At 36.5% G+C, this 12,379-nt stretch overlaps 1 protein-coding gene and 1 pseudogene across 6 annotated transcripts in view; one reads left to right on the forward strand and one right to left on the reverse strand.

Annotated features, from left to right (window-relative positions):
* Positions 1 to 12,379, reverse strand: part of FAM3B (FAM3 metabolism regulating signaling molecule B) — an 82,350-nt gene that overhangs the window by 22,204 nt on the left and 47,767 nt on the right. The gene's annotated exons all lie outside the window — the stretch shown is intronic.
* Positions 4,060 to 6,133, forward strand: LOC102494939 (S-adenosylmethionine decarboxylase proenzyme 1-like; annotated as a pseudogene).

Raw genomic sequence — 12,379 nt, forward strand, 5'->3', positions numbered from 1 at the left:
AGAGATTACATGAGACTACTGGTGAAATAGAATTCTATGACTTTTTTCTGAAACATTACTGATTTTCTTCTATGCTTTGTCTTCTGGATTAAAGGATTTTTGTTTTCTTTTGAGTTGTTGGGTTTAGTAATTTGTTAAAAAAAGAATTTTAAAAATTGAAACATAAACTCTTTTTCTTCCCTGACCCCTTTGCAATTGGAAAATATTTGCGGGCATTCTTATTTTGTTGCAAAAGGGTTATTTGCATAAGTTCAATAATACAGTAGTTTCTGTTGTCTTGCATCAGAAATTGAATTCTTATGGGGCTTTGTGTAAATAACAGACCAAACTGAGATTAACCTATTTTTAATTTTTTTTTGCAAAAAATTTAGTTTATATCCCTCTTTAGTAAAAGGGGAAATGGAGAGAGAAAAAAATTGTTTCAGGAAAAAAATTACAGTGCACTTGTCACTAGATTCTAGCTTTGTCCATACTTTAAGATCATTTATAAAAAAACAGGTAAAAGAATGCTTCACTGACAAAAAATGAGAAGCTATTTGCTGATGATAATGTATATGGTAATATCATTGTCTTGACTGACATGAATGGTATTAGTGTTGGAAAAAGAAATGTATACTATAAAGATGTGATAAAATATAAATTAAAATAATTCATTAATAATACATAAATAGTTAAAATAATATTAAAAAGGGAAAAAACCACCCCCCCAAAAAAAACTAGTAATAATAAAATAAATAATTCTCCAAGAGAAAAAATATGGGAGAAGACAAATTTCCATGTGGTAAGCCCAAACTTTAAAGTATTTTTACCCTAGGAGCATTTGCTGATTCCAGAAAAGAGCAAGAGCATTTGCTTAGGGAGGTGAGTGGAACTTTTTTTTAAAATTTTTTTTAGAGAGAGAGATTTTTGCTATAGGGCATGTGCACTCACCAGAGAGACAGAGAGAGCTAGAGATACAGATAGCGAGTGAGAAATCACCCCCAGACCAGATGGCCATGGTACAGTCCCTTTTCCTCCATTCTCCTCTTGAGATCTTGGGCATGTAGGCACATGCGCCTGGCATGCATTCTAAGCCACTGGGTCTGGGACTCGAACAGTGAGTGACAGCATGGGAGTCCAGTGACGTAACCATTATGCCATCTGCTGGTCCCGGTGAGTGGCACTTCTGACAACCATGTGAGGCCATGGAGACAAAAGCTGGCAGACACGGTGAGGGCGATGTTAAATCCCCTACAGCTTGTTTGAGTCGGGATTATAAAATGTTGAGTTCTGAAAGTGAGAGTGAACCAGAAATAAAGTAGAGCTGATATGAGCTTCAGCCCAGTTTTAAGTCAACTGGGTGGCCCAGGAAAAGCTCTAATCTTTAAAATTTAAATTTATTCAGGTCAACCTGTTCTGCTAATGGTTCCAGTTCCCCAGTAGAACAAAGAATAAGCCACAGAAGATAATATCACCCTATGCCTCAATTAAAAAGTAAATAAAAGAAAAAAATTGGATTTAATATACTGTCTGGCACGCTGTCAAATGTAACCTGACACATGAGGGAAAAAGCTAACATAAATACCAATCGATGGAACCAGCAGAAACCAGTAGATAAGAATGATAGATGCACAGGGACTCTAAATAGTAGAGGTATCTAGCACGACTTCAAAATATACACTTAATATATTTGATAAATGATACATAAAATTTCAGAACTGTAAATTATAAAAATTGACATGCTAATTTCAAGAACAACCAAACTGAAATTAAAAATAAATAGTAAAACAACCTAAAATCAGTAGCCAACGGACAGATTTAACATCAGATTAGGCACAGTAGAAAAGAGAATTAGTGCACTGCAAAACAGCTCTGTCCGCAGCGAAGGACAGACACAGCACAGCTACAGTGAGATGGAGAGGAGCACAGCCCTGAGATAATACAGCAGAAGGACATCTGCCACGTCAGTCACAGCTTATCAGGAGTTTCAACCAGACTCCCTGCTCCTGTGCTGGGATGGGATGCTAGGTCAACAGGCTAACTCCAACTGGGGCGATCAAACTGGTAGGAGAGGCCATCCGTATATGGGTGATCATACTTTCCAAATTCACACTGGGTCTGCATGATTAGGTAATTAAATTCCTCACCTGAGAGAGATGAGCAACACAGAAAAAAAGCCCACTAAGTCAAATAATATTTGCTAAGTAGTCATTCCCAAATCTCACAATAAAACTAACATGATCAGTGCAGTTGTCTTTCTCTGGTGGCTGCCCACCCGCACGCCTTTGTGGCCTGGAGGCGTATTTCTTTTCTATTACAAACTTTTACTTTCCTATTAAAACTTCTCTTTTCCTACTTTACACATGTTTGCAGTTTTTCATTCTGTGTCTTAGCAGGTCTCTAATCTTAGAGATCTGGACCCAAAGAACTGAAGGTTTTACATAATGCAGCTTAACTCCCTGTTCCATGAACAAAAGGATAAAAAAAATTACAAATACAAAATAGTGCTTACTCTTTATGGCCAGTGACATTAGCTAGCATTCGCTCTACTCTCTAATGGGAAAGCAGCAGACAATATGAGACTGAACTGTATTTGCCTCTATTTCCAACAGACAGAAAACTTTCATTAGTCCTTTTCTTTTTTTAAAAAAAAGTTAATATGAAATTATACAAAAAAAAAATGTAACTGGGGCCAACTGGTGGCCTGGTGATTAAGGGTTGTACTCTCACATGGACAACTAGGGTTCAAGTCCTGGATTTGGTGGCTTGCTTTCTCCATTTCCCTTTCTCTCTCATTCTCTCTCTCATTCTCTCTCTCTGGTCTAATTAAAAATGAATAATAATAACGAATAAAAATGAAATAAATAAATAATTCTTTAAAAAAAAGGAAAATAAACTTAAAAGGAACCTGAACTTTCGGAACATAGCTGGAACAATCCACAGCAATGGTAGTAGAAGAGATTTAATTTTTGGACCAGCAGATGGCATAATGGTTATGTCACTGGACTCCCGTGTAGTTGACCATAGTTGGAGTACTGGACCTGGTGGCTTAAAACTTATTCTGGGTGCGTGTGTGTGTGTGTGTGTGTGTGTGTGTTTACACATGTTTGCAGTTTTTCATTCTGTGTCTTAGCAGGTCTCTAATCTTAGAGATCTGGACCCAAAGAACTGAAGGTTTTACATAATGCAGCTTAACTCCCTGTTCCATGAACAAAAGGATAAAAAAAATTACAAATACAAAATAGTGCTTACTCTTTATGGCCAGTGACATTAGCTAGCATTCGCTCTACTCTCTAATGGGAAAGCAGCAGACAATATGAGACTGAACTGTATTTGCCTCTATTTCCAACAGACAGAAAACTTTCATTAGTCCTTTTCTTTTTTTAAAAAAAAGTTAATATGAAATTATACAAAAAAAAAATGTAACTGGGGCCAACTGGTGGCCTGGTGATTAAGGGTTGTACTCTCACATGGACAACTAGGGTTCAAGTCCTGGATTTGGTGGCTTGCTTTCTCCATTTCCCTTTCTCTCTCATTCTCTCTCTCATTCTCTCTCTCTGGTCTAATTAAAAATGAATAATAATAACGAATAAAAATGAAATAAATAAATAATTCTTTAAAAAAAAGGAAAATAAACTTAAAAGGAACCTGAACTTTCGGAACATAGCTGGAACAATCCACAGCAATGGTAGTAGAAGAGATTTAATTTTTGGACCAGCAGATGGCATAATGGTTATGTCACTGGACTCCCGTGTAGTTGACCATAGTTGGAGTACTGGACCTGGTGGCTTAAAACTTATTCTGGGTGCGTGTGTGTGTGTGTGTGTGTGTGTGTGTCTGTGTGTGTGTACCCAAAATCCCAAGAGGGGAATGGTGGAGAAGGGACTGTGGTATGGCCAAGCCCCCAGGGGTGTGATTTCTCACTTTCTGTCTCTCTGTCTCTGTCTATCCAGCAAGCATGCATGCCTTATAGCAAAAATCTCTCCAAAAAACCCCAAAAAACAAAAAAGAAGAAGAAATTGAATTTAGTTGATTTACTTTGGTTAATGGCTGTTTTCTAGTCTCATAGTGAGGGAAGCTGAACATTTTTTCAAAGGAATCAAGAAGCACTGGAGGTTTGATTCTTGCAGCAGGAACATGACATACCAAGGATTGGGGCTCTTCACACTATCCTGTATCTGAGAAGGAAACAATTTTGAAGGACATACAATGTCAAATCATAAGTGTGACAAAACTGACAAGCGGAAAGCTTATACACTCAAATGAGAGCAGTATGTTTGTCTCTAAGAGATGTTTCATTTTGAAGACACTGGCACCATCCTCTTGCTGAAAGCACTAATGTCTCTGTTGAAACTTGCTAGATATTATAGTGGGTTTGATTCAAGTCAAAGTTGTCCCCCCCCCACTAGGTTTTTGACATAGGGTGTGTGTGCTCGCCAGAGAAGAAAGAGACAGAGAGAGGTAAAGTGATAAATCACCCCTTAGGGAGATGGCCACACCACAATGCCTTCTTCTTCATTCTCCTCTCAGGATTTTGGGCACATACACACATGTGTCTGGCACAATACTCAAACCACTGGGTCCAGGACTTGAACTGCAGTTGGCCATGTGAGAATACGGCTGCCCTAACCACCATGCCTGCTGGCCCTGAAGCTTCTTTTATTCTCATCAAAATTTCCTAAAGCCTTCCTGCCAAGGGTACCTACACTGGAATTTCCAGGAAGAGACAGAGTTTCTTAATGCAATTTTCCCAAACGGAGCAGCAAATTATATGGTATGTATGAATTCTGACTGTTGGTAATAAGTCAGTCAGCTTGAACCCTGGAGATTTTGCTGAGTGAGCATGACTCAGCAGTTATGGATCAGTTTTCCATGGAAGAGGGTGTTACTGCAAGGATGGCACTTATGAGAGTGGAATTTGTGACCTGACACCAGGTTCTGTCATTGATGCCACACTGCTCAATAATTGTGGGTATTCAATAAACAAAATGAATTTATTTTAAATATACTGGACTATTCACATCCCTCCAAAATCAGAATATTTTTATGTTAGCTTTAAAACAAACCTAAGTCAGAACTATCTATTTTATGTTAGCTGTGAAACAAACTTAAGTCAGACCTGATCAGGAAAGCTGTGGAAGTCTTCAAGCCAGAAAAATTTGTGACCATCTTGTTTGTTAATTAGAGTTTTAAATATCTTACAGTGCTTTCTTCACCCCAGAAGGTGGAAGATTTTAACCATCTTTTTTCTTTTTCTTGAGAGAGAGATTTTGGCTGTAGGAGTGCGTGTGCTTGCCAGAGAGATAGAGAATGTCAGAGAAACAGAAAGCAAGAAATCACCCCCCAGGGGGTATGGCCACACCACAATCCCTTCTCCTTCCTCCATTCTCCTCTCAGGATTTTGGGCATGCATGCACACATGCCCAGCGTGAGGATTTTTTTTTTTTAATTTTTTAATTTTTTTATTTTTTATTATCATCATAACCTTCTTTATATTACATTGGATTACATATAACTTTACAGTGTATTACATTGCTTTTTCAAAAGGGAATGCCATGCATGTCAGTCAGTACAGGGACACTAATCTCCCCGCTTCAACATTCAATATCTTTTCTGTTTTCCCCAATCATTATTATTATTATTATAATTATTCTTTTAAAACAGTCAATCGCTATTTCTCATTTTGCTTGTAAAAATACTTTGCCCATCATGAAATACTTCTCAGACCAATCCAGTTGAGAATACTATACATGTCATTATCAACAGTTAATAAGCCATATCTGTTTCTCACTAACGTCCTGCTTCTCTATTATTCACTTGCTATCTTTCTCTATCCTCTTCTCTTCACTTCCCCCATTCCACACTGTCCTATTCTCATTAAGTACCTTCACTGCTTTTATGTCCTCCAATGAGTTTTAAGCCTCTGGATCTGAGACTTGAACTGTGGTCGACTGCATGGGAGTCTGACAACGAAACTATTATGCCATCTGTTGGTCCTGGTTTTAAGCATCTTGATTGCCAGAGTGCTGTGTTCAATGATTACAACTTTGTTTTTACTAGTTTTGCTAAGAAATAGCAACAATAGCAGAGTCGATTAAGAAAAACGAAAAATCCAAAAGGAGAACACACATGGAAGGTGGTGGCTGCTTTCTAGAGGTTAATACTGGCTATGCTTTCCACAGCCAACACCTCACAGCTGCAGAAAGCCCTAAATGTGGGGACCAGCAGTTAGCATAATGGCTATGTCGCTGGACTCCCATGTAGTCGACCGCGGTTCGCGTCCCGGACCTGGTGGCTTAAAACTCATGCAGGGCGCGTGTGCGTGCGTGCCCAAGATCCTGAGAGGAGAATGGAGGAGAAGGGATTGCGGCGTAGTCATCCCCCCGGGGGGTGCTTTCTTGCTTTCTGTCTCTCTGTCTCTCTCTGTCTGTCTGGCGACGGCACGCGCCTTATAGCGAAAACCTCTCAAAAAAAAAAAAATCCCTAAATGTAATGACAGTGTAATTATTTTGAATTGTATGTATTATTATATCAAGGAATTAAATATCTGGCATGAATGCTCCCTTCTGCCCAGTGGTTTATGCACAGTGTAGTATTTCTCCAGGTATCATCCCAAATTCCCCACAGACAAGGTTTTTGTCCTCCCTCATTAGGTATTGGCCTCAGCCTAACCATCTGGAACTGTTCTTAAATATTGCTGCCAGAATTTCACATCCAGTTACCTTCACATTTTAGAACATATTAATGTTATTGAAAGCAATTTCTACTTCATACAAATGACTTTTTGCAATAGCAATTTAAGTTTTTCTTTCACGAGACTAGTCCTCTTAAGAAAATGATTCCAGTTATACTTCTGTGTATTCCTGCATTAACATTATTGCTCCTTGAGTTTGTAGTCCTTTAATTAACTGACTTCTCTCCTCACCATGGTGTCTCTCCCAGCTCCCAAACCAAAGCAATACACTTGTTACTATGGTTTTATATACTAATCTTACACCCCTGACAAGGAAATGCAGGATGGTTCCTGGACTTAATTTGCTTTTAAGAACATGGAAATTTGGCCTCATTTTTATTGACACGAGCTCTTTTTTTTTGCAAGATACTGACAAAAATAAACATCTCTGGTATTGATTAGCAGGAAACACTCTAGAGAATTGTAGATTAAGATTAGGGGGTAATGGCTGAACCATGTGGAAACCATAATGCTGTTCTGTGCTTCTCAGAAAACGAGATTAACTTCTAATGAGTACCATGCCTTTACTAATTTGCTAAGTAGTAGTATAAAAGGATTTTTATCACTAAGTTGATTAGCAGGGAGATTTAGCATAAAGGTTGTATTAGCTTCGATAAGTCAAGTAAGTTTAAATTGTTCACATTAACAGCTGTTTCCACGAATTAATAGCATACTTTAAACTTTGTTTCAAAGCAGAATCAATGTTTACCATTTGTGACTTAAAGGTCTTTGATTTTGTGATGCATGTGGGTTGTTCAGGCTTTATCTTTTCCTCTGACTATGGTGTTCCTTTCACCACAACATTGAAAAAACTCAAATGAATAACTTCCCAGAATAAGAATTGTCTAGGTTATTAAAATATAAACTACAAAGTGGAATATATAAGTAAATGTGATAACCAAAAATTAAAACTATTTTATGAAAAATGACTTAGAATATAGGCTTTGAAGAGTTGGGCACCTTTTATGCAAATTCTGTGGGATTTAAGCAAGTAACAACAGCAAGGCTGATGAAGTTAATTAAGTTTTGTATTCTCACAGTATTTTGTTTGATACTTTCTGGATTGATGCAGTGATGTTTTGCTCCTTCCATATTTATAAATGAAATACTTTTTTTAGAGCTTCTAAACACAAAATCTCAGTTTGAAATCAAGTAATTGGAACAGTTTTGATTTTTACTGTAAGCATGCTGTTTGAAAGTTGCATTGAGGAAGCTTTCGGTCAATGCTTTCAGCTTGATTCTGTAATGAGCAGAGCCCCTAATATACGGAGGTGTTCTTTTTTGAGGAACAATGCTTAAAGTGGATATTGTTCAACAATATCCTAGTAGATCTGATGACATTTGTTGACTTGAGGTCTGATTTTTTTCTAATAGATTTAAGAATTCTAATGTTGAAAACTTGCACAGATTTTTATGAAATGAAGTCTAGAAAAACGAAAAATATAGACTGAATAATAATCTAACTTAATCCTAGTCTGATGGTGGAGGGAAAGTTTTGGTGCCATAATTTATTCTGTCACTGTTGCTGGACTTAAATCAGCTGAAGTGTATTTCTATACAGCAATTTAAGCTTCAATAAAAGTTTGCTTAATTAAAAAAATACAAGATAGATTTTAGGCTACACAGAATATAGTAATAAAGTCCAACATGAGTTTTACTAAGAGTTTTAGAAGAGAAGTGAATGGGGCAGAAGATAAAATAGCAAAAAAACTGTCAAATGTGATGAAGGATTTTAATATGTATATATTCAAGAACCACTCCCCACCAAAAAAAAAAAGAGAGAGAGAAATAAGATAAAACAACAAGACACATCAGAGTTCAAATGCTAAAATATAAAGACAAAAAAAATCTTAAAGGCAACTAGAACAGGAAAGGGCAGTTACTTTTACAATAGCAACAAATACATTGTCAGTTGACTTCTCAAAAGAAACACTGGAAGCCAGAGACAATAGAATAATATAAAAAATAATAATGATCAAGATGGCCTGCAAAAAACATTCAAAAATAAAAATGAGATAAAATGAGGCCAGCAGATGGTGTAATGTTTACATCACTGGACTTGCACATAGTCAACGGCGGTTTGAGTCCTGGATCTGGAGACTTAAAACATACCAGGCGCATATGCATGTGTGCCTAAAATTCTGAGAGGAGAATGGAGGAAAAGGGATTGCAGCATGGCCATCCCCACTATGGGGTGGCTTCTTGCTTTCTGTCCCTCTGCCTCTCTCTGTCCTTATGGTGAGAACACTTGCCCTATAGCAAAAGTCTCTCTAAAAAAAAAAAAAAGAATGAGATAAAGATATTGAAGAGAAGGACCAGCAAATGGCATAATGGTTACATCTTTGGACTCCCACATAGTTGACCATGGTTTGAGTCCTGGACCTGGTAGCTTCAAACTCATGTTGGGCCTATGCATGTGCATACCCAAAATCCTGAGAGAAGAATGGAGGAGAAGGGATTGTGGCATGGCCATCCTCTCTGGGGGGCGATTCCTCACTTTCTGTCTCTCCCTGTCTCTCTGGCAAGTGTATGTGTCCTACAGCAAAAATTTCTCCTAAAAGAAAGATATTTAAGAGAAATATAAATTCCAAGAATTCACTAACAACAGACCACACAACAGCTTTTATTCTGTTACTTTTGCTGTTAAAAGCCTTATCCATGGGGCCGGCAGGTGGCATGGTGATTAAGGGTGTTGGACTCCCACGTGGTCAACGACGGCTTGAGTCCCAGACCTGACAGCTTGCTTTCTCACTTTATCTCTCTCTCTCACACTCTGATCAAATTAAAATAAATAAATAAATGAAGTTAAATAATTTTTTTAAAGCCTTATTTACAGTATAGCTTGTTATGTAGTCATGAGTCCGTCCAGAGTATCACCAAATTTGAAACTGGTTGTGAACCATCCCCAACCAAAGGGGTAAGATACAGATATGCATACACATGTGCAACAAGAGATGTAAGTAGCATTATTCATAGTATCATTACTCATAATGGTATCATGCTGGGATAACTCACCTGTCATTCAGTAGTAGAATGGATAAATAAATTATAGTATGAAAGATGTTCAAAAAGTTATTAGAAATGCATATTATAAAAAGAAATTGATGGATTTCAAATTTTTTTGCAACAAGATAAACTTGTACTTTAATTCCGTTCTCCATGAACTTTTTGGGGTACACTCATAAATTCATGCAATGTAAATTACATGGTAATGCAGATTCACAAATAACACCTTCACTCAACATCAAGAATAAATCTCACAAGTTTTATTTTTAGTGGAAAAAGCTAGATGTAAAAAAGCATATAGCTTATGATTTATGTAAATTTTACATGAAGTCAAAAATATATAAACAACAGTGTTTTGTTTTGTTTTATAAAAAAATGTATTTATTATCATTATTCTTCCATTTTGACCAGAGAAATATACAGAGAGAGAGAGAGAGAGAGAGAGAGAGAGAGAGAGAGAATGAGAAAGCAAGTTGCCAGGACTGGGACTCAAACCGTGGTCAACAGTGTGGAAATCCAATGTCTCAACCACCATGCCACCTGCTGGCCCCTAAACAACAATGTTTTGCAATGCACACTTAGGCAATAAAACTATTAAGAAATACAAGAAAATGAGCACCAAGAAAGACAGAACAGAAGTTACCATTGCGTTGTATTTGGGAAGGGGAACAAAGAAGGCTTGTGAGAAGGGGAACAAAGAAGGCTTGTGAAGTGCCAGTGATAGTCCATTTCTTAAACTGGATAGTGGTTACATAAGTGTTCACTTTGTTATAATTAACTACAAAGTAACATATTCACAGGGATATTAATTGTATTATTTGTAATACCAAAAAACTTCTAACATTAAAAATGCCCATCAATGCAGAACTAGTTGTATGAATTATGATATGTCCATGTTACAGAATAGTATGATCAACATAAGGGAATAAGGAAACTCTATATACTGATATGAAATGATCTCTATTAATTGCTAACTAAAGAAATTGAAGTAAAAAAAAACAAAACATCACAACAACAAAAACAAAGTAAAAAAAGTGTATTCAGTTTGCTGCCTTTTATTAAATAATATATGTATGTTTGTATGTATGTGCACATATGTACTTATGCATATGTATATACATAAGAACATATTCACATATATGCATACACAAATATACATATACACCCTCACATATATACTCATAGAAATTATGAATTTTATATATATATATATATGTTATAGCTTATTTTCTAACAAATATAAAGATAAATCAGAAATTGATTAAAAAAATATTGATGGAGCTATGAACAGGAGGTGGAGGAGATAATTGGAGGATATACACAAGATTCCTCTGAGAATTTTTTTTGATATAAAAGGATGATGTTGGAAACATCTAAACGCATAAGATATTCAACAATAACATTCAACCTGAATAAAAACTAAAAACACTTCTTTGAAAGTTTTATAAAATTCAGAGGTGAAGCCATCAGGGCCAGGACTTTTCTTTGTTAGAAGGTTATTTATTACTGATTCAATCTCCTGGCTTGTTATGGGCCTATTCAGACTTTTGATATCCTCCTGGCTCAATCATGGTAGATTATATGTGTCTAGGAATTTGTCCATCTCATCCAGATTGTCTTGTTTCTTGGCATATAGTTGCTCATAGTATCCTCTAATGCTGTTTTGTATTTCTACTTTGTTGTTATATTGTCTGCTTCATTGCAGATTTGATTCACCTGGTTCCTTTCTCTCTTCTTCTTAATAAGTCTTGCTAGTGGTGTATTGATTTTGCTTATCTTTTCAAAGAACCATCTTTTACTTTGATTTATTTTCTGTATAGTTCGTTTATTTTCTATTTCATCTATTTCTGCTCATATCTTTATTATTCCCTTTCTCCTGGAGTTTTTTGGATTTTTTTTTATTGTTGCTTTTCCATTTCCCTGAGACATGATGTTAGGTGATCCATTTGCCTTCTTTCCATCTTCTTCTTATGTGCACTAATTGCTATGAACTTCCCTCTTATGAGTGCTTTAGAAGTGTCCCAAAGATTATGGAAACTCGTGTCCTCATTGTCATGGGCTTCCATGAATCTTCTGATTTCAGTCTTTATTTCTTCAGTAGTTGTAGAGTCATTCAGGAGTAGGTTATTTAGTTTCCTTGTATATGAGTATTTTTTTAGGATTTCTCTTGAAATTAAACTCAAGTTTAATTCCATCATGATCAGAGAAGATGCTGGATATAGTTTCTATGCCTTTGAATCTGTAGAGGCTTGCTTTGTGCCCTATGATATGGTCAATCTTCAAAAAGATTCCATGTGGGGATGAGAAAAAAGTGTATCTCGTGGTTTTTGGATGGAAAGTTCTATACATGTCTGTTAAGTCCATTTGATTTATGGTATCATTTAGATCCTTTATCTCTTTATCTATTTTTTGTCTAGATGATCTGTCCAGAGGGGATAGTGCAGTGTTGAGGTCTCCAACAATTAGTGTATTGCAGCCTCTCTCTCCTTTTAGATCTAACAGTCTTTCCTTCACATATTTGGGTGTTCCTGTGTTAGGCGCATAGATATTTATAAGCATTATATCTTCTTGATCTATTGATCCTTTTTCTACAATATAGTGCCCTTAACTCCCATTCTGCTCAAGTTATTTCTAAAGATCCAAAAGGGTGAATCTTTCCCT

Source organism: Tupaia chinensis, unplaced genomic scaffold, assembly GCF_000334495.1.
Source record: "Tupaia chinensis unplaced genomic scaffold, TupChi_1.0 Scaffold000492_1, whole genome shotgun sequence".
Classification (NCBI taxonomy): domain Eukaryota; kingdom Metazoa; phylum Chordata; class Mammalia; order Scandentia; family Tupaiidae; genus Tupaia; species Tupaia belangeri.